The sequence below is a fragment of the Brachyistius frenatus genome, unplaced genomic scaffold, assembly GCF_029030835.1.
Source record: "Brachyistius frenatus isolate BFR_SWC_R1_liver_20210118 unplaced genomic scaffold, ASM2903083v1 Contig_91, whole genome shotgun sequence".
Classification (NCBI taxonomy): Eukaryota; Metazoa; Chordata; class Actinopteri; family Embiotocidae; genus Brachyistius; species Brachyistius frenatus.
The window spans coordinates 302,501-328,963 of NW_027210690.1; the positions used below are offsets into that span (position 1 = coordinate 302,501).

The 26,463-nt window shown below is 43.8% G+C and overlaps 1 pseudogene; it reads left to right on the forward strand.

The window, feature by feature from the left end:
- The window catches only part of LOC138627797 (thyrotroph embryonic factor-like), a 26,258-nt pseudogene extending 4,381 nt beyond the window's left edge, over nt 1-21,877 (forward strand).
- The last annotated feature ends 4,586 nt before the right edge of the window (nt 21,878-26,463 follow it).

The window sequence follows — 26,463 nt, forward strand, 5'->3', positions numbered from 1 at the left end:
GGGATTACGAAGGCCTCCTCCCTCCGTCCCTGCTGCTGTTTCCACCGCTGTAATCTCTCTTTATGTTCTTTAATCTTCTTTAGATTTAACTTTCTCCCTCAGCCTCTCATCACTCCCCCTCCCCCCCCCCCCCCCCCCCCGCCAGTTAAATATGCTCTTTTATTACTATTTTATTGGCGCTTTATTATTCAAGTGTGCCATTTATTCGGCGTGCGCTCTCGGGCAGCGTAATTCTTCTAGAATAATATTAGCGAGGGATCGGGCTTCAAAACAATCGGTCCACTTCTGTTCCAGTCGCTTGGACGAGGTTCCTGTTTTAGTTTGAGGGGTTTCCTTTCCTTTTGTTTTGTTTTGTTTCCCTGCTGATGGTTTATCGACGCCTGAAGTCCGTATCTGTGTTTCCATCGGACTCCCTCGCTCTCCGCGCGGTCGCTCAACCCGACTTTATTTATAGATGCCTTTTTTTTTTATTATTATTATTATTTTTTTTTTAATAATTTGCAGCTGAAGTGCTTCAGTGAAAGAAAAGGAGACGAGGCGGTGCAACAACAAAAAGGCTGCCGTTTGTTTGTTTGTTTGTTTGTTTGTTTGTTGTCATTTAGAGATATTGTCTCAGGTCCGTGATGAGTTCGAGTTCCAGCAGAAGTCTCGTCAGTCGAACGACGTACGTCAGATATCGCTTCACCCGCCGAGGCCGTCGTTTTGATTTCTTCGGTTCAGACTTCAGCTGCAGTCCGAAGTCTTTTCGCGTCACATGATATGTTTCGTATTCAAAAAAAATTCAATCGCGAGTTTCAGCCGTCAACGTTTTTGACGACGCAGCAGTTTTTTTAAAAGTTTTTTTTATCAATTTTGCACGATTACACGTTTTAATCGTCCAGAAAGCTGCGACTTCTAAACACGAACAACCGGCTCAGTTTTTCTAGTGATATTTTCAATGAATCTGTTTTTATCGGTCATCGGTGGTAATTTGTACAATTCAACGGTGAAATTGCTCGACTGACTTTAACGGTTCCATTGAAATGAATTTAAATGTGTTTCAGTTTTCTTCAAGTAAGCAGATCAGTCTTTCTTTTTTTTTTTTTCTCCTTCAGCGTGCCGAGTAGACGCTTTAAAGGTTTTCAAAATAAATGTGCCAAAAGCCTCTCAAACCGATGTTCGTGCCAAACGGTGTATTGTGTCCCGTTACGACCTCATTTGAAGGTAATTTAACTCTTCGTATGACGTGCGCTCGATTATCCAAACAATCTTTTAAATCTAAAGAGTCAAAACCAGCCGAATTATTTGTCACACACCAACAAAAACACAAAAAAACTGATCCTGGATCTGCTGTTGTTGATCCAATTACACCTTTTCAGAAAGCCAGTGACGTCCTCATGAAGTCTTTCTTACTGTATTTCCATCGTCTTCTTCCATGTTGCAGCTCCATGTTTCTACAGTAGCCCAGAATGGACAAACCAAACTCTGCTTTTTTTTTTGTGTGAGTTTTACGGCCGCCGTAGATTCGGGTGACTCCTTGGAAACGAAGGGTGAGGATGCAAATTCACTTTAATAACCGCTTATTAAATATTAATGAAACAGAAGCGCCTTCAGGGGATCGAACCTTCGACACTTTCTTTTCTTTTTTCTTGTCTCCAAACTTTCTTTGGGGGGGAGGGGGGGAGAGAAAAACATCTCTTATTACCATTTGTTTTGGGGGAAATTGTGTTTTTGTTTTTTATATGTTATGTCAGTATGAGGTGTAAAAAAAAACAACATTAGTTTTATAGTGTTTTTTTTTCGTTTTCTTACAGAAAACGTTTGAGACTGTAAAGATTTCCGTCCCAGCGAATGAAAATACTGAATATTTTCACCGTCCGTTGCTCAAACTCTCCATTTCCGCGTTCATAACTGCATAGTTTCATCTTATCTCAGCCTGTCAGAGTGGATATGAGTTATCGGCTCTTATCTTTCCTTCAGCCCTTCAATACAAACACTGTCAACGGGAGGAAGAACGAGGTTCGTTGCCTCTCTGGTCAGAACGGACTCCGTTAGTATCACGACCGAAAATCACTGTACGCAGCTTCATGTAAGCGATGTCTCGTCCTTCCTCCCCTCCAGACAAAGACAAGCCCCCGGAGTCCGACGAGGACTCGTCGAGCGCCAACGCCGGCGGGCCCGGCGGGGTGGGCGGGACCCCGAGCTCCGGCACGCTGCGACCCAACTCCCAGTCCGCCTTCCTGGGCCCGCTGCTGTGGGAGCGGACGCTGCCGTGCGACGGAGGCCTGTTCCAGCTGCAGTACATGGACCTGGAGGAGTTCCTGACGGAGAACGGGATGGGCATGCACAGCAACGGGCCCAGCTCCACCAGCGCCCAGATCCCCTCGCAGGTAAGAGCGGCGGAGACCAGAACCCGGAGCGGAACCAGCTCACAACACAGACTGGATGTAAACCTGTCGTCGTAGCTTCCGGCTCTGAAAAATTAGACCTGAAGCTGCAATACCAGCGAGCGCCACTAGAGGTCGGCTCCAAAAAGCCTCCGGCTCCATAGACTCCCATTCAACTTCTCTCATCAAATCCAAAGTGAATAAAATGTGTCCATCAGTTCTCTCGGTGTTGTTAGCTAAAGTCACTCCTTCTTCTTAGTTTTCTGGAGGTCCATCTGAAAATAATCCCTCATTCATTAGAAAAGAAGATTCAAGAAGACCTGGTTTTGGGGGCGTGTCTGTTTGATTGACAGGCCTGTGGTGCAGTCAGGTCACATTATTATTACATATTATTTCCAATCAGATTGAGTCAGATCCACCGTAACGGCCGTTCACAAACCCGCCGGGTGACGTCACCGCCGCTCGGTGTCGATCCCCACGCGACCCTCTGGATCAAACACCGGGCGAGTTTGATCTCTCTGAACTGAGTTCACCGTTTCACACTGAACTGTAAAATGAACCTTTGGACTCTAAACCGACCAGATTATAACGGACCGCCTCCACCAACCTCCACCAACCTCCACCAACTCATGTGCTTCTGCTATAAACTGAAGATCTGATTTAATATGAACAAATTCTAAAGACAATAATATCATTTTACAACTGTTGTTTCGATTTAGAGTTTGGTTCAGTGTAATCGGGTGAATCTGCAGGTGTTTAACGAGGAGGGATTTTTCTCAGATTATTTTCAGATTAATTATCTTCTTTAACCACTTTCAAAGATGAAATCATGTGTTTCCTGTTTTCTACCCAGAGTTCTCAGTCTGCGGTGCCCAACCAGAGCTCCCAGTGTCCCCCCAGCTCTCCTCCACCCTGCTCCTCCTCTTCCTCCTCCATGTCCTCCTCGTCGTCCTCGTCCTCGCTGCTCGGACTGGAGACCGTCCAGCCGCAGCCGCCGCCGCCGCCGCCGCCGCCGCGCCGCCGCCGCCGCCGCCTCAGCAGCAGCAAAGCATGATGGGAGGACCCGAGTGTGTACACGGTGAGAGAAACATTACAGTCCATTGTTTGTTGTTTTTTTGATCTGGTTACCGACGGAAACTTTAGTTTGATATTCAGTTGAGTTGAGTTCAGCTGGTTTGAGCTTTTTAGACGTGAGGGTTTTGTTTTTTTGTTGGTTTTTCTCATCTAATAGCGAACAAACATCTAAACATCATCGCTGGTGCTGGAAAAGTTACTTTTGACTCTTTTTTTTTTTTTTTTTTTTTTACATTTTATTGGCAAAACATTCAGACGATAAATTACAAAAACAATCAGAAAATGAATCGAGAGCAAAAATCAGTCAACCGGGTGGAAACTTGTACAATTATTATCCCGAATTAGTTATTCACTTCATCCGCATCGCCGCGAGGAAAGATTTTAAGATTTTTAACAGCGTTTAAAAAAATTAAAAAAAAAAAATGCTCAAAACAAAGTTCAAAATAAGAAAACCTTTTCTCGGCTGAGATGAAAAGTTTCCGGCTAACCGCGTCAGACGTACGTGAAGCTGTGCGTTCGGAGGCCGTGATGCGATCCGGCTCGAATACCTTCAATTAACGAACGCGCTTCGACCGTTCGGGAGCTTCTGACGCGACCTGGAGAGAAATCTTCTCTAATTTGATCTGCGATGAATCGCTGGCACCTCGTTCTCCGGCCCGCCTCGACTCTCCCTCCAACAGCCTGTTTTCATCCGTTATATATTCATAATTTAGTGTTTCCTCCTCTCGGCTGCTTTTGATGTGAACCAGAACTGCCAGAACATCAGAAGAGCCTTTCTGTCTCTCTTTCTTTTTCTTTTTTTTTCGTTTTGGAGATTTCACAAGTCTGACAACTTCCAAATCGGACTAATTGAAACCACAGAGTCGTTCTTCATAATGCTGACGGCCGTGTTTTTTTTGGTCCTGTGAGCCTTCCTGTGACTCATTACAGCTAATTTTGTGATGATTTATTGACGCCAGATTGCCGCACGTCTTTGTAAATGTTCAGCGGTTATGAAGACATTTTAAAGGAGACGATGAGTTGTCGACTATGTAAAGTGGACGAATGCAGAACTGGATATTTGCATCTGCAGAAGGCTCTCGTGCGTCTGAGGCGTTCGATGTGCGCAGGAGACTTCAGGCTTTGAGTTGCTCCGTAAATCTGTAAGCTTCAGTCGCCTGTTCGTTCATCCAGCAGATCCACAATAGGGAAGAGCAAAAACACCGCGACAGCTTTCGGGTGCATTACCGCCACCTTCTGACGGGAGTCGTGCATTACATCCAGGCGCCGGTAAAACCAGCGGGAAATAAAGAAGGACGATACTCGAACGCACTAATTTTCTTATATTTGAATGACTTCTAATATCCGGAAATCACGTCCCGAATACGGATCAGCCGTCATTTGATGTAATTAAGCCCCTTTTAGCTTTGTTTTGGTTTTCAACTCTTGAGGAAAAATGTCTTCCTCTGATCAGGCGCCGACATCTTCACACTGCGCAGAAAGTGGGTTTTTTGTTGTTGTTTTTTACAGCGTTCCCTGTAAAAGATGAGAGCTGAAAACAAAACAGTACGTTTTGTCGGCCGCAAAACCAAAACAAAGAGCTGAAAGATGATAAAACGCCGAGCTGAAGAAAACCTTGCAGGAACGGGCGGTTAGTGTCCGCGGTTTTATCTTCTTCACGTAAACACACAGAGCGCTGATCCACTGCTGATGTACAAATATTGATTAGCGCAGCTTTAAATAGCCAGCTAGCATCCAGATGCACAAATATGAAATCAGTTCATCTGTAGTGAAGCTGATCAGCGACGTCACCGTGACGGTCGTTGATATTAACAGGACATCTCATATATATGTATATATATATAGATGTATATCTATATCTACCTAGATATATGTATATGTATATGTATATGTATATATATATATATATATATATAGATATATAACGTCCAATAGAGGATATATATATACAGGATGAAAACAAAATTTTGCCTTGACCGGGTCACTGTGCTCGTCTGTTGCTGTATTTCACACATTTTACAAAGCTGAACGCAAAAGAAGGAAAAAATGAAAGAAAGAAAGAAAGAAAGAAGAAAAGGAAGAAAGAAGAAAAGGAAGAAAGAAGAAAATGAAGAAAGAAGAAAAGGAAGAAAGAAGAAAAGGAAGAAAGAAGAAAAGGAAGAAGCGCCCTGCAGCATCCGATTCTGAGAAATCTGCCGGGGACATTGTGTTTTTGTGTTTTTTTGTTTTTTGTGTTTTTTTGTGTTTTTTTTGTATTAATCTGAGTCACAAACAACGAGAGGAGGAAGACGTTCGACGGTGAAGAGGAGGTCAAGAGGAGCTGCAGAGTCGCGTCGAAGACGAGCCGTCGGTGAAGAAGAGCGAGCGGAGGTTCAGCCGGGACACGGAGGAGAGAAAACACCGCTGCTGCAGAGTCTCGGTATCTGCCCCGAGTGTTTCCACGAGTGTCTATGAATACACACCATCAGTGTGTGTGAGTGTGTGTGTGTGTGTGTGTGTGTGTGTGTGTGTGTGTGTGTGTGTGTGTGTGTGTGTGTGTGTGTGTGAACTTCCAACATGCATATGAGAGTGTCCTCTTTGTTTCGGCATTTGCATGCAACTTACGTGGGCTTTAATGTGAACATGCTTTCATCTGTGTGTGTGTGTGTGTGTGTGTGTGTGTGTGTGTGTGTGTGTGTGTGTGTGTGTGTGTGTGTGTGTGTGTGTGTGTGTGTGTGTGTGTGCGTGTGTGTGTGTGTGTGTGTGTGTGTGTGTGCGTGCGTATGCGTGTGCTCTTTATTCTGAATTATAAACACGTGACCGGGTTGAGGATGATGCATCCAGCCAGAAATCCCTCAGGTCGTCGTGGAGCTGAAGTGTTACTACAGAGCAGCAGAGGGAGAAATAGATGGAAAATAGACTGGAAATAATCATCTCATCCACATGCACATGTTTTACTTTGATTTTAATTCATTCTGGGCAACAAAAAAAAAAAAAGGGAAGAACTCACATGCAAAAAAATACAGATGCAGCTGTGGGCTTTTTTAAACATAAATATTCACATTTATGAGGACACATGCTGAGTTGAGGGAAAGCTGCAGACATGAAGTCAGGTTAAAGAGAAGTGGACTCAAATAACCATTAAAAAAAACAACCACAAGCTGTTTTTCAAAAAAAAAATGTAAAAGCTGATCTGACGATCAGCTGATCGTCAGATCAGCTGAGCATCGCTGAGTCGCTTTGATGTCTTTCGGCGTGTTTCTCCGACCTCGTGGAAACAAACCTTCACTTCCACATTCATCTGACTTCCAGCTGCGTTTTTTTTACGTCCCGAAGTCGAAGTTCTTCTCGATCACAAAGGAAAAAAAGCCTTTCATCGTGTCCCTTAAGTATTTTTAATACGTGTGGGGCTAAAATCTTTTTTAGGCTTTTCACTATAGATTCTTGTATTTTTTTTATTTTTTTTATTCATAAAAATAGTAAATATCGAGCTTTACTTGTATGAAATCGGTGTTTTAGCTGCAAAATGCAAAATATTTCAAACTGCAAATCAGGATTGATCGTAAATGTATTTAGCTGGACCCGTCCGGTGGTATTTTATCTATAAAAAGGAGGATTTACAGGTTTTAACGTGGAGTCGATCCCTTTACGAAGTGACGTCGGTCAACACGACATGTTTTGATAAGAGATAAAAGCTGTTTCCCAGATGACCACCGGGGGAACTTGCGGTAAATTAAAATAGTTCCAGGAAAACCAACCGTAGAGCTGCGGTGCTTTTTTTTTTTCCCCTCTGTAACAAACTGTCCTTTGTTTCCTTCCTGGATAAAATAATCAGGAATCACCTTTAGTTATAATTTAAATCAGAAACCTTCCCGTTCAAAAGCAGATTCACAACCTCAGATTCCCGTCCGGCGCCGGAGGATCCGCCGACTCGCTCGACTTCGGCTGCTCTTCTTTGTTTTCTTTTTTTTTTTTTCGCGATCCGTCCGCCGAACTTCACGGGAACCTGTCGGGTTTTTAAATCAGACGTTTCAGAGGCCGAACGGTGAAACGAGAAGAGAAGCTCGAGTGGGAAGTTCAGACAAAAACAAACATGAGAATATGACTTCTGTACGTTTATAGAAACCTTAAATGGACAAACATACTCGAGTGTCAACAAACTGGGAACTGACATTTACATTTGACCTGGTTTTACTTATTTATGGCCTCTATGGTTCTCAGTATTTAAATTTAATTCATCCAAAGTCTTTTTTTTTGCCTCAGATTGTCTCCGACTGTATTCAAATATTCAAATATTTATTGGATCCGATCAGACGGACTTCGGATCTGTCCTGAAGGTGCTATCATCAGAGTAGTCAACATCCTCTGATGGAGATCACGTGGCTGAAAGTGCAGTAAACACCGACCATAAAGTTTATATTTTTATGATTTTAGTGTTTAACAGCGATCTCGACTTCCAATTTATTTTTGAAAGACATTTGACACGCTTCCTCAGTGAGACATTTTACATTTCAAAAACAGAGGCTGCGTCTAAAAATGGGACAAAGACTCTGAGGGTCTGAAAGGTGAAGCTGATGTGGGTGTAATACCACTGATGGCCGCCAGGGGGCCGAACACGAAACAAATAGATCAGGACTCAAACAGAGGGATGTTTGGGGGTGTGTCTGGTTTGATTGACAGGCCTGCGGTGCAGCCAGGTTGCCAGTTTAAATGGGCGGAGCATAGTGTCCTCTTGCTCCTCCCCCGGCTCGACCAAATATGGTCACTTTCGGGTCACCTTGAAAACTTGTTGGTGTCCGGCGCACAAAATTATGGGATGGAGACATTGTGGCTGTTCAGTACAGCAGTTTCTTGTTACCTATGGGCTAACATATATATATATATATATATATATATATATATGTATATATACACACTACTGGCTGATGAGCCTGTGGATTGACAGATTGATCTCGCTTGTTGAGTTTACATTATTTTTTTAAAACTACTATTTAGAAAATTACTGCAGAAGATTTGATTGTTGCATCTTCTACAAAAAAATAAAAAAAGCGAACTCCTTAGCAACGGCGTCGCTGATACATGCGGACTATAATTTATATCTCTTTATGCCGACGATGCATCTATAGTTTGTTGAAACGGCTCAAAATACGTCTAAAATCCACTTTTATCTTTTTGCACTTTTTCCGATTCTTCTCTGGTCGTCCCGTCGGAAGATTTAACAGATGTCACAAGATGCCTTTTGTGCGTGCGGGAGGTACGTGGAGGACGCGTCCTGTCTCTTTAAGAAGTAGACGAAAATAAATAAATAAAATAAATAAAATAAATAAAAAGAGAAGAGGGAAAGAAAGCGCAGGATAATGGAGCTCTGAAGGCAGCCGGTGATTTAAACATGCAGGGTGGTGATTAATCCTGGGGAGGGAAGGGTTAAACCAGACACTGACTCTGCACTCTGTAACACTGCACACACACACACACACACACACACACACACACACACACACACACACACACACACACACACACACACACACACACACACACACACACACACACACACACACAGAGAGAGAGAGAGAGCTGGAGGGGGGGTGAGCGAGAAAGCCAGTCGTCCTCGCATGTTTCTGAAAGCTCTCTCGCTCGGGCAACGTGCGGCCGCCACGTCACGTGCCGCTGCAGAAAGCATCGGAGCGAGAGAGGCGGCATGAGAGAGCAAAGAGGGAGGGAGGAGGAGGGAGGAGGAGGAGGAGGAGGAGGGGAGGAGAGGGAAAGGGAGAGAGAGAGAGAGAGGAAACAGTGAAGATTACAGGACGAATAAACACCGAAGGGCGAAAACACAAAAGAAGAGACGATGTGTTTTAAGGATGGCGGAGCAGCAACCGGTTTTTAATTCAGGTTTTTTTATATCTTTATTTAACCTGCACTAAATATTATCAGGATACAAAATGTCCTGCAGATTAATAAAACAAATTTTAAAAAAACTCCCAAACACTGAATTCAACAAGTGTTTTAACCACCGAACATGATGACCTTTAAAAAAATAAAAATGATTCATTTATTATTATTTTATTATTATTTTTGGATCGTCGCCACGAAACTTCAAACGGGGCTTTTTTTTAAAAATTTTGTATTTTTGTGTTTCGGCGCCGAAAAGGTGAAAATAAATCCACGTTTCCTTTTGCTTCGTCCCGGACTTGACGGGCAGCCTGACTTTGGTTCATCCTTCAACCCGTTCGGTACTTTGGTCACGTGACCTCGTCGGATCGGATGAACCGGCAGACGCTCTGATCTGATCTGATTTTGTTTGTTTTTTCTTTCCTCGACTGTTTATGATATTTTTTAACAGCTTCTCTTCCCACACGGTCACGTCGGATGTGTCGATGATATTTAAGGTTGATATTAAGCAGGTTTTCCTTCGGTCGGCTCTCTGGGCTTTTCTATAAAGTTTACGGTGTTAAAAGGAAACCAAAAAAAATAAAAAATAACTTCTCGTCGTCTCCGACGGCAACAAGCGACGCAGATGTTGTTGTTTTATTTTGAAGGACTTGCAGGAACCGTGGGGGTCTTTATTTATTTGCATGTCGAGTCCTGTCATGTGCTCGGGGGGGGGGGGGGGGGGGGCAGAGGCAGTGTGTTATAATGTGATGTGACCACTGGCAGAGAGAGAGAGGAGGAGGAAGAGGAGGAAGAAGAGGAGGAAGAGGAGGAGGTCACTACTATGTCCACACTGCGGTGACATAACTCCTAGTCGCTGTGTTGACATTAGGAACCAGACTCCCGGGGTGTGTCACCTGGGCTGGATTGTTTCTGCAGTGTGTGTGTGTGTGTGTGTGTGTGTGTGTGTGTGTGTGTGTGTGTGTGTGTGCGTGCGTCCGTGTGTGTGTGTGTGTGTGTGTGTGTGTGTGTGTGTGTGTGTGTGTGTGTGTGTTTTTGCACCCTTGTGAACGTGCACGTGTCCGACCGTGTGTTTTTGTTCTGAGTGTGCAGCAGCGAGTCCGAGCCTGCCTGAGTGTGTGTGTGTGTGTGTGTGTGTGTGTGTGTGTGTGTGTGTGTGTGTGTGTGTGTGTGTGTGTGTGTGTGTGTGTGTGTGTGTGTGTGTTCAGACTCTTGACAGCGATGTGAAATTATACGGAGACAAAAACCAGATGTGACGGATTCTGTAAACGGAGATGAAAATACAAAATGATTTAAAAAAACGATCAGAAGTAAAAAAAAAAACAACAAAAAAACCAGTTTGATCTTTTAATTCGATTGAAATCTCACAAAGTTTTGCGGGATTTTATTTTGATTAGAATCATCATTTACAAATGTGTTACAAACAGGAAACTATCATATCGTCAAATCAGTATTAACTTTGAATTTTACAAAAAAAAATGGTAAAAAGTTTATCAAATTTTATATAAAAGAATTATTTTATAAAGTCAAAATTTGCCATTTAAAAGCTTTTTGTCAATAAAATATCAACAAATAAGTAAAAATAATGGTTTGAAATGTTCCACTGACCAAAGAGACGTTTTTGTTTGACTGAATGAGTCGTAGTTGAATAACGAGGTTTATGGATGTTTGGGCTTCTTGATGAGGAGCGATGAAGAGCGATGATGATGACGTCAGGGTTGAGGATTTTGACAGGGTGGGAAAGAGGAAGTGACGGAGATGAGTTCACCGAGGTGGAATTAAACCGTAACTCGAGGTAACGGATCCAATTTATTGAACGAAAGCTTCGTTTGAAAACAGTTTTGTTTGAATTATCTGTCGAATGTGGTTCCTCTTTTATATCGTACACGTCGTCCCACCGAAGGATCCCGTGTGTTGACGTTGCAGGGGGGAGCCCTTTGTGTGTAACACACTTCCTGCATCACGTTCCACGTCTGTATTGTGTTTCCAGATTGTGTTTGTGAATAAAAACATAAAAACAGCTGCAGGCTGAGTTCAGTTCATCTGCATGTCGTCTACGAAAAAAACTCAGAGCTGGAAATGAAACGCTGTTCGTCTCAATCTGATTACTGCTGCTGATTAAAGTACTACTAGAAATACTACTACTAGAAATACTATGACTACTACTACTAGAAATACTACCAGAAATACTACTGCTACTACTACTAGAAATACTACTACTACTACTAGAAACACTACTGCTACTACTACTACTACTACTAGAAATACTACTACTACTACTAGAAATACTACTAGAAACACGACTGCTACTACTACTACTACTACTGCTACTACTAGAAATACTACTACTACTAGAAATACTACTAGAAACACTACTGCTGCTACTACTACTAGAAATACTACTACTACTAGAAATGCTACTACTACTACTAGAAATACTACTACTAATAGAAATACTACTACCACAAATACTACTACTACTACTATAAATACTACTACTCCTATAAATATTATGACTATTACTACTATAAATACTACTACTATTACTACTATAAATACTACTACTACTACTGCTATAAATACTACTACTACTATAAATACTACTACTCCTACTATAAATACTACTACTATTACTACTATAAATACTACTACTACTATAAATACTACTACTACTATAAATACTACTACTCCTACTATAAATACTACTACTACCATAAATACTACTACTACTACTATAAATACTACTACTACTACTACTACTACTATAAATACTACTACTCCTACTATAAATACTACTACTACTACTACTATAAATACTACTACTATAAATACTACTACTCCTACTATAAATACTACTACGCCTACTATAAATACTACTACTCCTACTATAAATACTACTACTACTACTATAAATACTACTACTATAAATACTACTACTACTGCAGATAGGAGAAAGGAGTCGTGTGGGCGTGGCCTCAGACTCGAAGCTAACGGAGTTCGTAATCTCATTTTAACAACAGAGAAGTGATGAAAACTCGCTGAGGACGAAAATATACACAGAAATCCACTCAATTACAGCATTGCGCAATAGATGTTAATCGTTACCTCGGCCATCGTATAATTAGCGTAATTACCGTCGTCCTGGTGATTGCATTGTTTCCTTTTTTACGCAAGATCCTGCGTAAACCAGTTTTAAACAGACGTTCGGAGGGCAGAAGGATTAAACGTGTTTGAGGGGGATAATATAATCACATATAATGTAATCATATATTTCGTTTCACCTGCTCCGCCCACTTCCTTTTTGGTTTTTGTGCTTTCCTACATTTACCAAAACGCCTCCCCCTCCCCTCCTCCCCCTCCTCCCCCTCCTCCCCCCTCCCTCCCCCAGGAGAGCCTCGCTGAGTTTGTTGCATTCATCTTTTACATGTAGGCGGATGGAGTGAAAGTATAGTTAGATCAAACAAGAGATTAGTCAAGAGGAAGAGTTGCTCACCTGAATCTCTGAACCTCAACCCGGCTATTTTCTGCCTCCGTGGGCGTCTCCGCCCACGACGGCCCGTTTTCTCCCTGCGAACATCCAAACCGAGCGAAGGACAAAATCCCAAAACTTGACTCTTCGCTCTGATTGTTTTTTTTTGTAAATCTTTTCAGTCACTCTGTTTTCATAAATGTTCGTGATGTTTTTTCAAAGTTTACAGTAAATCCCACTCGGTATGCGTTCGCTCTGTCCGAGGAGCGACGCTTCGTACATCCCGGGGCGATCTCTGTGATGGAGCGCTCGGACGACGCAGCGGCCGTTTTTAACCGGGATTTCTCCACGTGACGAGAACATGAATAAGAAATGAAGGCGCTAACTCCAAAACTTTTGAGTTTCACCGAGCGAAACCTTTCGAAGACCTTGAAAAGTCTAAACGAATAAAATACACCGAGAGACTGAAAAACGTAAAGTTTCAGCCTCCATTCGAAGCTTGAACTGGATATAAAAGTGTTCGTAGCGTCCGGATCTGAAAAATGAGACCAAGCGCCTTCAAGCTGCAATACCACCGACTGCCACCGGAGGTCGGCTCCAAAAAAAGGCCTCCATAGACTCCCATTCAACTTCTCTCATGAACTACAGAGTCGGTGCATGTTCTCCAGGAGTTGTTCTGCTTTCGTTCTCTAAAGTCGTTCCTTCTCATTCGTTTTCTGGCCGTCCATCTGAAAATAATCCCGTCATTCATTAGATATCAGGCCTCAAAAAGTCTGTTTGATTGACAGGCCTGCGGTGCAGTTTCTGCTGTTGTGTTGCCGGGATTCACGTTTTATTTGGTTGTTTTTTTTGTTATTTGCGTGAAAATCGCCCAATTTAAATCTCACATCAGCGAGTTTGTTGGCGACGTGGAGGGACGAGATGGAGATGAGAGCTTGACGGGCAGATCGACGGGCGGGACGAGAAAAAAAAAAAACTAAACACGTAATCTCGGCTAAATTAATGAAAGCGGCTCCTGATCTCAGACAGGAAATGAAGCCACGCCGGTTCTTGGCGTCCGTTCAGCCGGCAGCAGCGGGAGCCGTGTTCTTGGATCGGCTTCAACTTTTTACCCAAAATGGTTGTTATTAGGACGGGGGGAGGGACGGCGGGGGACGGGGGGGGGGACGGGGCTTTGGGCCGACTTATCCGGGATCAGCTGCGTCCAGCTGCCAGAAACTCAGATGAAGCCAGCGGCAGTTCAGCCGACGGAGTCGCTGCTTCGACCTGCGAACCGACGGAGGTACCGACGGGTGGAGACGCCGGATGCTCTGCTGTTCACCCAGTTAGCTCGTTGCTAACTTCTGTTTCAAATTCGCCACGACAACGGATCGATTGAACGAGCGCCGATTACACGTGTTCGATTCCCGTCTCGTCAAATAATTGCCGCGTCGTTCAGACGTCTCCCGGACGTTTAGTTTCCCCGTCTGTCGTCACGGCGACGCTTTCTGCATAATGCATGCGGTGTTTCTTCCTCCTTCCCCTCATATTCATAACCGGAGGCGCTTTAACGCGTTGAAATATTCAGCGCTCGTAGATAACAACCGTCCCGGAGTTTGTTTTCTTTTCCACTCGGTGTTTGGTTGAGAAAGGATTTCCTCGGTTCATGCATCATTTATGCGGCATTTTATTAGCGGGTCGCGGGTCGGTCCTCTTCGGTTCATTTCTGGAGCAGATAGCGACGCCGGGACGCCTGAAAAATCAAAAAGAAGAGGACTTTTTTTTTTTTAATGAGGTCTTCGTCTCCTCTGCAGGGTGACAGGACGCCAAGAACCTGCCGTCCGGTAAACAAGCCGCTGGATCTGCGAGTCCGCGTGACTTTTGTTTACCAGCTCCGGTCTGAATGCGACGGGACACCGAGAACCCAAAATAACCAAACGCACCGGGGAAAAAACAGAAAAAAAAAAAAGTCCACTTTTCCGCTTCAACTGTATAAAAAGCAGCTGCGACGGATAATAACTGCGCGGCAACCGTGCTGCGTTCAAGTCACAGCGGAAATAACGTAAATCCAAACTCTCAACATTCACATACACCTCGATGCAACTACGAAACGGGGCGTGTTGTTGTTTTTACGTAGTTAAAGGTTTCCTTTGCTCCTTCTGGCTTTTCGTAATCAGACGAGAATCTCCGAGGAGTCAAAACGACGTAAACAACCGCGAGATTATTTTTATTATTCAGCAGGAGTTTAAACCTGAAGACACAAAATCTCTTCAGCCAAAATATCGTCCAGTCGAGGAACTTAAATCTGATTGTTTGATTGGTTGGTCACTGAAACGCGACATTAGCTGTTTCCATCTCACTGAAAAAAGACCTGAAATGCACCTTTTTATTATTTTTAGTATTTCTTTGAGATACTTTGCTTTAAATTTAGTTGCGACGTTTCTCGATTGAAGGCTAGCCGAAAAAAAGCTACTTCGGATTAGCCGACGAGCTAATCGCGTTCACGCGTAAGAATCCGATCCGATGAATCGTTCCTTTGATTTATGTTCACCTGGAAAACCGAGAACACGACGTCACAGAAACCTCGCAGGGTATTTTCGAGCGTTTGCTTCACCTCAAATGTCCTCCTCTTCCTCCTCCTCCTCTTCCTCCTCCTCTTCCTCCTCTTCCTCTTCCTCCTCTTCCTCTTCCTCCTCTTCGCGGTATTGTGGTCGACGTTCATAATAAAATGATTGACAGCTCACGGCAGCATTTCGAGTGGCGAATCGGCGTCTGATCTCGTTGACGTTTCCAGGTTTGATCGTTTCTGATCTAAAAGGTTAGAAAGTGAGTTGTGTTTTTTTTTCCGACGCAGTAAAACAAATAAATGAAGACACGCCATCGATCTCGAATCCTTAAAATGTCTCATGCATAAGAAGCAGTTGGGATAATTTGATTAAACAACAATCAGAGCTTCCTGTGATCTCTCCGCTTTACTTGCAGCAAACACGCCTTTTCGATTCTCTTTTAATTTGCTCGACGTGTCTGAAATCTTTCCACAACTGTTTATTTTTTTATTTTAGTTTTTGGGTCGATATTGGTCACCAGCTTTGCAGTTATTTATAATCGGTGGCAGAAAGCCTGGAGCTGCAAATGCTGCCGCAACAACTCGACTCACATTTCTATCTGTGGATGGAAAAACCAAATCTTTTCAGGTATCAAAAACGGGGGAGGAGGAGGGAGGGGAGGAGGGGAGGAAGAGGAGGAGGAGAGGAGGGGGGATGTCACTAAAAAAAACAAAAAAAAAACAGTCTGCACAGAGATTGGTCTGAAAATAGACTCCCATGTTCTTGTTTCTATAGAGTAACGCTCAGCTGATGCAGGATCGCTGCAGGGTAAACAGCTGTGGAAGGAAGACGTTTCACTTCCACGGTTTACTATCAGCATCCAGGAAGTGACCGAGTGCTTCTAATTCCTGCTATTTTGGATTATTTCCTTCCTAAACATCGACTGTAACCGCGATCGGCGCCGTGTGACGATGTGTCCGACCGCCACGTGTCCAGCATCATTTTTTATTTTTAAGTGCAGATATCTGAGCAGATTTCCTCGTCGATGTCATCTCTGTGTTTTTTCAGTGGTGATCGCACGACGTGATTTATTCATTTATTTTTTTAATCATATTTGAGCACCGAAGGGGTTAAACACAAACCTGCTCTTTTCCTGCACGATGTGAACCCGCTGCCCTGCGACGGGCTTTTTTCTGGCTCAATTCTGACACCTGGTGGTGGATCGGTGTCACTGCGACTTGCAGCAGGCGAAAAAATATATAAAAAAATAGCAGAACAAAGATGCTGTTTGTTTTAAAAGTGAAGCATTGAAATGTGTTTTTAAATGTGTAAAAATAAAAGAGAAAAGGAACAGTTAAGAAAAGAGAGGTCAACGGATTCCTCCTCCTCCTCCTCCTCCTCCTCCTCCTCCTCCTCCTCTTCTTCCTCCTCCTTCTGCCGCTACTTTGATTTAAATTTGACCATATTGTCCGTCGTCTATACGGTAATCCTCTTTATGGTCAACTCATCTTGCCGCTCTCTGGACGGAGCAGCGATGATGAGTGTGTGTGTGTGTGTGTGTGTGTGTGTGTGTGTGTGTGTGTGTGTGTGTGTGTGTGTGTGTGTGTGTGTGTGTGTGTGTGTGTGTGTGTGTATGTGTTTGTGTGTGTGTGTGTGTGTGTGTGTGTGTGTGTGTGTGTGTGTGTATGTGTGTGTGTGTGTGTGTGTGTGTGTGTGTGTGTGTGTGTGTGTGTGTGTGTGTGTGTGTGTGTGTGTGTGTGTGTGTGTGTGTGTGTGTGTGTGTGTGTGTGTGTGTGTGTGTGTGTGTGTGTGTGTGTGTGTGTGTGTGTGTGTGTGTGTGTGTGTGTGTGTGTGTGTGTGTGGCCATGTGACTCTCGACACCACTTCAATAACAGCACCGAGGCTGCCGGCTCTGACCTGCAGCCTTTAAACATCAACCTCCTCGTGTTCGGCTGCCTGCTTGTTGTTTTTATTTATTTTTTTATGCGACCTTGTAGAATAGATGTGAATTAAATCCTTTTCAAGCCTTTAAAATAATGAGAAGAAATGCTGCGACCAGCACACGGTACAGACAAGAGGAATCTACGTGTAAAGAAATGTGCACATTACTGAAGACCGAGACCGGACTCACTTTGTGTTTTATCTTTATAAGCACTTTAAAAAGCAGGAAACGCAGCCTGTTTCTACATAATGTCAATTTTGAGCAAATAAATAATTAGAATATGAAAAAAAAGACACAGAAATGACAGAAAACTCTAAAATAAGTGATTATTATATGCAATATTGGAAAAGGTATATTGGCTTGGTGTGTCAGTGCAGCTTTTCAGTTTAAAAGAAAAAGTAAAAATACACAAAAAACTCGGTTAAATCTATGTATTAATATGAATTTAGAAAGTCAGATATGTTTGGACGGGTGCATCGTGTCACCTGGTGCATCTTTGAAGTCAACTTTTGAAACGTGTTGGTTCGTTAGTCTCTGGGCAGAAGTCGAACTTTAAATAGTTCATCTCCCAACCGGCTGAAAGCGATAAATATTTGATGTCTTTTACAGTCGGAGCCGTTTAAAGGCCGAGGAAAACGTGGGAGACTCCAAAACTCTTTCAAAAAATAATTCACTGACAAACCGACGCTTTTTTTTTTTTTTTTTTGAGCCCTCAGCTCTCCGACATGTGAGCGGCCGTCCTCAGCGAGGGCAGATGGGCTCTAATCTGCAGATAAAACCAAAACTAGATGATGGTGATTGGACGGCTAAACGAGTAATTAAGCTGCTGATTCTGTGTTTTATTGCATCTGAACGGCGCGTCGGGCAGATTAACTCTTCGCTGGAAACACGAAGGCAATCAAGCGGCTCCTTTTTTGTTGTATTTTTTCCTTTCTGTCCGTCCGCTGCTTTATCTTTTCATTTAAGTGCAGTTTGGACTCGCCATGACGCTGAGAATTGACGACGTAAACAAAAACGGGGTCATAAAAATGAAACGTCACTTTTATCTTGAACAGGGAGGGACGGTGAGGAGCTCAATCCTGATTGGTCCTCAGACAAGCTGCAGGTTAAACCGCAGTCCGTGATTGGTTCATGAACTGTTGAACTCTGCGCGTTTTAAATCCTAACATACAAGTCTTTATCGTGTGTAATATGTTTTTCAAACCGGAAGGACTGAATTACCAATAATTTGATCAGAAAATGCCGATAAGCATCGTATTTCTGGAGATAAAATAAAAACCAGAAGATTAAATTTAATTCGAAGCTTCTTAAATTGAAAGCTCGCTGAGAAGCTGCTCGGATCAACGACGAGCGACTCGGCTCTCGTGAGACGTCGTGTTTGAATAAACAGAAACAGTTTGAGCTCTTTTGGTGTCTCTTCTTCCCTCCCAGGTGGTCAGGCGGTGCCTCAGGACCAGTCGCCCTCCTCCACCTGCCCCCCGGGGCCCCCCGGGCCTCTGGCGGTCGCCAACGGCAGCAGCGACATCATGGTGAACTTTGACCCCGACCCGGCGGACCTGGCGCTGTCCAGCGTGCCGGGCCAGGAGGCGTTCGACCCGCGGCGTCACCGCTTCACCGACGACGAGCTGAAGCCTCAGCCGATGATCAAGAAGGCTCGCAAGATGCTGGTTCCCGTCGAGCAGAAGGTACGACATCTCCCACAATGCATTTCTGCGCCGACGCCTGAGACCTACTTCGTCGGGATTTTTTTTTTTTTTTTTAAAGCTGTTTTGGAAATTTTACAGACTTTACAGTAAAAATACAGATTAATGTGTTGACAGAATAAAAGTAACTCAAATAGTTTTACGTCATCTGTTAAATGGCCGAGATTTATTTATCGTTTTTCAACTCGTGTTAAAATTCGTTTTTAGAGAATTTTTCAGGTTCGCGCAAAAATGATTTTTCTTTTATGAAGTCCTAAAATTAAATTTTCTTTGAACAAGAGAAACAAATCTTCCAGTGAAGCAACTTGTTTTCAATGGAAATCATCTTATTTCTTAAATGCAGTTTTTATCATGATCATCTTTTTGGATGTTTTATGTAAACTAAATGGTTCGTACGCTGGTTTGGAAGAACGATCTCCGGCCAGAGTTACAGATGAAGCTCAGAAGAGCTCTGCGGCGTCCGTTAAATGAGCTTTAAAGCGATTAAAGACGCTAATAAAGAATCCGTGTTTGTATTTCAACTAATTAGCTGCTCGACTGAAAGCTCTGATTCTCCCTGAGTGGCTTTAAAAAAAGATAAATAAATAAAAATTAAAAAAAAAACAGCAAGAAAACAGTTTAATTGACGTTAATTTGAACCGGATCCTGAAACAGAGATTTATTGATGCTTTTCTTTCTTTCTGCGCTTTGCAAGATGAGTTTTATTGAGTTGAACACATTTAAAGTCGTATTAACTGGAGGAGATCTGTCGTGTTGACGTTTGTGTTCTGGAGCTTCTCGGTAACGTTACGTACTTCGAGCATTAAGACAAAAAAACAACAACAAAAAAAACATTAAATCATGTGTTTTATTTCTCCTCCCTCCTCCCCCCCCCTCCCAGGACGAGAAGTACTGGAGCCGGCGTGTGAAGAACAACGAGGCGGCGAAGCGCTCGCGGGACGCCCGGCGGCTGAAGGAGAACCAGATCTCGGTGCGCGCCGCCTTCCTGGAGCGGGAGAACGCGGCGCTCCGCCAGGAGGTGGCCGACATGAGGAAGGAGCTCGGCCGCTGCAGGAACATCATCAACAAGTACGAGAACCGGCACGGAGACTTGTGAGACGGGGGACGGAGGACGGAGGAGGACGGAGGAGGACGGGAAAAAAAAAAAAGGAGGCGGAAGAAGAAGGAGGTGGCTGTGGGGGAGGAGGAGGAGGAGGACGAGGAAGAGGAGGGTACAAGGCAACCCAACAACAGCAGCACCACAGTTGAAGTGGCGAGGAGGAGGAGCGTGGGGTGGAAGAGGAGGTGGGGGGAGGGAGAGAGGGGCAGGCGTAGATCTGCAGTAAGCGCCGCGCGACACCGAGCGCAAAAAAACCCCCAAAAAAAACACGACTGGCGTGTTTTTTTTGTTTTTTTTTCCAGCGCGCCGACTTCCTGTTACGACAGGAAGTCACGACAGGACGAAGCACGGCGGCGCCGTCGTCCCCGGTTTGACTCTCCGTCCGCCGCTTTGGGCTGAAATCCACACGACGTACTGTATCACCACCTCGTGACCACCTTCGGGCAGCTTCCACCCCCCACCCCCCTCCCCACCTCCCCGCCCCTCCCCTCCTTTTTGTTGTTGTTTTGTTTGCGCCCGGTGTCGCGACGGTGTTTTCGCGGGTAGTGCCTCGCCGCTCTGGCCCGTTTCTTGCGAGCGAAGGTGGTGTTGGTGGTGTTGGTGGTGCTGGTGGTGCTGGTGGTGTTGGTGGTGTTGAGTTCACCGTATGCCAGTGAAATCTCAGTTTTTAAGCTCAAGGCACGGACACAAAGCCAGAGGGAGGTCAGACCTGTAATTCTTTTCTATAAATAGGACATTTTAAAAAAAATAAAAAACACACATGTATATTTTTGAACTGGGCAGGAAGGCAAGACTTAGTCCAGCAAAGAGGAGGAGGAGGAGGAGGAGGAGGACGAGGAAGAGGAGGAGGAAGAGGCGCAGTTTTTTTTCGTCCATAACGCAAAGAGATTTTGACATAGGATTATTGTATATTTTTCTATTAGCAGAGGTATTCAGGAGGATTTTGGAGATAATCTTTTGTATATTTTATATATGGGGGCGGGGGAGGGGCTGCGAGCAGGACAGTCACGGGTCCACACAAAAAAACAACAAAAAAACGTTTTTTTGTTTTTGGTCCTCCCAGCTGTTTATTGCTAAAAAAAAAAAAACTAAAAAAAAAAAAAGACAAATAATCTATTTTCAATTTTCCAGACTCGGTTAGTCGAAGACAAAGACGTGTTTTAGAGAATGTATCACGGTTGAATCAGGTATTTCACACGGTGCGAGACGAGGCGAGGTATCTTAGTAACGATTGTTTTTTGGGGGACGGGAGGCGGGAGGTGGTGGGGGGGGCGTTGAAAGGCGACGGGGAGGAAGACGGTGAAACAACAACAACAACAACAAAAATTGTATAGTTTTAAGAGGAAATCTTTTGTGGGTTTTTTTTTTCTTCTTCTCGTGAGCTCGTCGGAGCGCTTCGAGCTTTTATCTTCTGTTTGATTCCTCGTTCTGAATTTGATAATAACGGCGGGGATTTTTCTTTTTCATGTTTTGAAGGCGAAAGGACGAGTAAACAAAAAAAACACACAAAAAAAACGACCAAAAAACTAAAAGACAGGGAGAGAGAGATAAAACAGGAAGTAATTAGCCATCAGAAACAGCTGGACGTGAGCAGATGTTTGACAGAATAAATGAGGGGGGGGGGGTGGAGGGGGTGGGGGGGATTTCGCTGGCAGGTTTTGCATTTGGTTTTGGTGAATGTGTTCTTGCTCACGTGTGTGCACACGCACACGCAAACCTTTTGAACCAATCGCACGACACGACACGACACGGCGCTCTTTTCTCGTTCTCTTTACTCCTCGATCACGTCCAGGAAGTGCAAAAATTTCATACGAAACTGGTGTGGGGGGGGGGGGGGGGGGGCATGAAGGGGGGGGGGGGGGGTCTGATCTGCCCGGATCGAACAGTGACTGAAAAACCTCCGGCATGCAGACACACACACACACACACACACACACACACACACACACACACACACACACACACACACACACACACACACACACACACACACACACACACACACACACACATGCAGTCCTCACCCAGGTTTTAACCCTTATTGTTGTTGTTGTTGATGATGATGATGATGATGATGTTGTTATGGACGTCTATGGTGCTGATCCCACCTGACACACACACACACACACACACACACACACACACACACACACACACACACACACACACACACACACACACACACACACACACACACACGAGTCACAATCACACATTATGCAAACACACTTCCACCGTCTCAAAACACAGTACTGAACTGCCTATACCCTTTTCTTTGTCTTTTATTCCTTCTTTTTAGTTTTTCTTTTTCTTTTCTTTTGTTGCATATATTGTATTGATAAAAAAAAAAATCGTTATATATAGATTGACACACGAACACTTGTCTATACCTCTCCTTCAATTTTTACCCAATGAGAAAGAGAAATGCACCCTACTGCTACTGTACCATACTGTACTATTGAATATTAAACTATTCTCTCACTAGATATATATGTGTATATGATATATGCTTGAAATATGTGATTATAGTTGTAATATACATAATTGAATATATTACAGAAAAACCCATTGGAATCATTTCGTCGGTTTTTTCTCAGGTGTTTTTTGTCTGAGGTATTAAATACGTATATATAAAAAAAAAAAACACAAAAAATGTGTTTGATCCAATAACACAATTTGTGGTTTGATTTGTTTATTTTTATTTATTTTTTTTGGAGGGGGGGGTTACATCTTTTTCTTTCCTGTTGTTTGGATTCAGTTTAGTTACTAACTCACCAGCATGAGACGGAAAAACTTTCTCAACAGACCAACTCACCGCTCGCTAAGCCCCGCCCCCTCCTTAGCGACTGTTGCTAGTCCCGTCAAGCTTTACAAGTTGTTTCTTCACATGTGGGCGGTTTTATGAGCTGTAGCTAGCATCTAACAACCTGGCTAACATCAGCTACACTGCTGCGTCTCCGCATAACAGACAAAATCTCCACACGCTCTGTTTTACGACTCGAAATTACGAGTTATTTCTTTAAGCGTGGAAGGTTTTATTAGCTGCAGCTAGCATTTACCAACCTGGCTAACATCAACTCCAACGACGTGTCCCGACATAACAAATAACTTCCCACGCTCTGTTTTAACGGCTCAAAGTTACGAGTTATTTCTTCATGACCTCTAAACACACACACAAAAAAAAAATCAAAGCAGAAAGACGCAAATGTTGTTTTCTTCAAAGAACGTCGGGCTACCTAGCATTGTTAGCTAAAAACGCCATTAACGGATTATGTTAATGAGTGCGATAACGTTGAGTGACAGTTAGTTGGACGTGTGAAGGTTAACAATACTTTTTAAAATAGTATTATAGACTAGCATGTAAAGCGTCACCTGTTTCTCCCACAGTACAAAAGAGACGCAAAAATATCGTGGGCGTCGCCACCAGATGACGAGTATCGAGGCCCCGCCTCCTTTCCGGCCCGACTGCCGGATGGTCGCTGTCCACCGTTTTTATTGTCTAAATGAAAAGTGATCATCGTTTTCCCTTTGAACTCGCCAACTATAATAATTGATGTTATTTACAAAGCTTGACGGGGCTTAAACTCGCTGAGCTGTGATTGGTCAGCTGCTGAACGGGGGGCGGGGTTTAGCGGACGGTCACATTGAGCCGTCGTGTTTTGTATTTCCAGATGATAATCAAACCCCCGTCCTTGTTACCTGCTTTACAGTCACATTTGCAAATATTCTGATTTTTTTTTTTTCCTTGTTGTTGAATTTGCTTGTTTTTCTTCAGAGGACGCTGTAATTTCCTTCAGAAAAAAAAAAATAACTCCTTTTTTTTATTCCCGAGACCAACTTTCACTTGATTCCCCGTGAGCCTGTTTGCTGTTGGCGCCATCCACAGGCAGAGACTTTACCGAGACCCAGGTGTATTATGGGAGTTGTAGGTCTATCCTTGACATATATATCTATATATATATATATATATATATATATATATAGATATATATTTTTTTTCCTTTTTCTTGTCTTCTGATTGTTTAAAACCTGAGACACAAACTTTTGAATTTAAATCCCTGGAAGAAACGTCTCAGAGCTTCTTACACTTTTCATCTGTTGATGGAAAAAGGAAGAAGTGTGATTTGTTTTTTCTTGTTTTTCTTTTGATACCTGAGATTTGGGGATTTCTTCACAGACGTTTCAGAAACTTTTTAACAGTGCTATTTTTCTATGTAAACTGTGTTGGTGAGCGTGTTACGACTTTTTTTTTTTCCTGGCGGACGTTTTGACGCCCCCCCCCCCTCTATCCTTCCCCCCCTCTCCTCTTCACATCGGTGGCAGTGACAGTTTTGCTGCTGTTCGATTAAAAAAAACAAAAAACAACAACAAACAACAACAACAAAAAAACGGCATTGCGGGTAATAACGACAACAGTAATAATGATGATAACAATAATGTACACAAGCCTTGTTATTTCTTCTTCTTCAACTTTGTGGATTCTCAGCTAACTTCTCCTTGTTGTGACTGTTATGAACTACAAGTCCCATGAGCTCAACACTATACTCCGACTCTTCACCACTATTTGTGTGCTGTCTGCAGGGATGATGGCATATGTGGTCTTTTTTTTCTTTTCTTTTTTTCTCCAAACACCAATAAAGGCTAATCCTTATTCACTGACAGAGCTTTCCTGGTGTCTTGCTGTGTGATATGAAAGTGTGTAAAAAAAAAAAAAAAATGCACTTATTGTTGAAGACAATTGTTTGGGTCCTTTAAAGGAAAACAGGACGACGCGGAAGAATAAATCATCCCGGTCGGCAAAGCTGCAGACAAAATACCCCCCAAAAAACTCAAGCAATACCATTTAGAAATGTTAGAAAAGATAGTTTTGGTGGTTCTTCAAAAAACAACAATCAAAAGCTTTTTGCGTCCATCTTATTTTTCTGCTGCAGTAAAATTCGCACGAACGTAACAAATGTGGATTAATCCGCCGCTGAAAATAGTCCCAAACAAATGCACCTTTTCCTCTTGTTTTAGTAACATGCGACCAATAATACAGTGTTCAGCTCTTTTAGGAGATTACTGAACCTTTTTTTTAATTTTTTTATATATATTTCTGAACTTGTTTTTAAAGATTTCCGTCTTCAGTAGGAACCAGAGAGGTTTGAGGGGGCTGAGATCCACAGACAGAAAAAGTGCAGTAAAGATGGCCTATGTTTTCGTCTTTTCATTGGATTTCATCACAATAGAAGACTTCAGATGATTTTTTTTTTTTTCTTTCCTTCAAAACACAGCTGCAGATATTTGGAGTTTTTTTTTTTTTGTTGTCTTTTCATGGGATTTGCTGACTTTTGAGAACAAAATAAAACGTCACCGTCCTCATTCTTCCTCGTTGGCCTCGGCTGTCAACCCGTCAGCGTCTCGCCTCTGTTGCTGCCGCCGGCTTGTCCCTCCTCGGCTCCACTCGGCCGCCAAATCTGGATTTCTTGGCTGCAAATTAGCCGAGGGAGCTCTGGACGGTAAATAGACGGTAAATCCTTCAGAAAGCAGGAGACCGGGTGACTTCGCTGCACCTGTCGGCCGCCTGAAATGTGATTTTCAGCCCGACGCATGAAGGCCTGTTTGTCTGACGGGCTGTCGAAAGCTGAGCTCGGACTTTGTACAACTTCTCTGAAAATGTAACTTCAGAACGACGACCTGTGATGTCATCGTTGTGCTTCCTGCGCGTGAGAAACCGGACAATGAAATGAGTCTTTCACGCAGGAAGTGCAGCCGCCGACCGTCGGGAGGCAGTCGGACGCTTCTGACCGAGACGGGCGAGAGTGTGTGTGTGTGTGTGTGTGTGTGTGTGTGTGTGTGTGTGTGTGTGTGTGTGTGTGTCCATATGAACAGTGGGACGATGGAGCCCCTCAACTTCTGTTATGTAACACACACCAGCCCAGCTCGTGTGTGCATGTGTGTGTGCACGTGTGTGTGTGTGCACATGTGTGTGTGGGAGTGGACCGGCTCATCACCACCTGTATGTGGTGGGTTGTTTCAGCTGTTCTCCGATGTTTGCGTCACCCCCCCCCCTCCCACCACCACCACCACCACCACCCATCTCCTCCCCCGTCGTCATGCCGCGGACCATCTGCCCCCTGAGCTGGTGCCGGCGCTCCGAGGCCAACGCGTGCTACGACGGCCCGCTTGGCACCACGCTGTGCCGAGCTGTGCCGAGCTGTGCCGAGCTGTGCCGAGCTGTGCCGAGCTGCTCCGGGACCGCGTGAACCCTCCAGCTGAATTCACTCCGAGCCCACAGGAAGAATCTCCTGACCCGATGCATCCTCGCTGATGTCACCTCGTCGTTTGAAGTCCCACCGAAAGCTAAAAAGCTTCACTTCCTGCAGATTGCAAGAATCTGCCGACTCAGCGCGTTTAAGAAGCAGATCTCCGTGC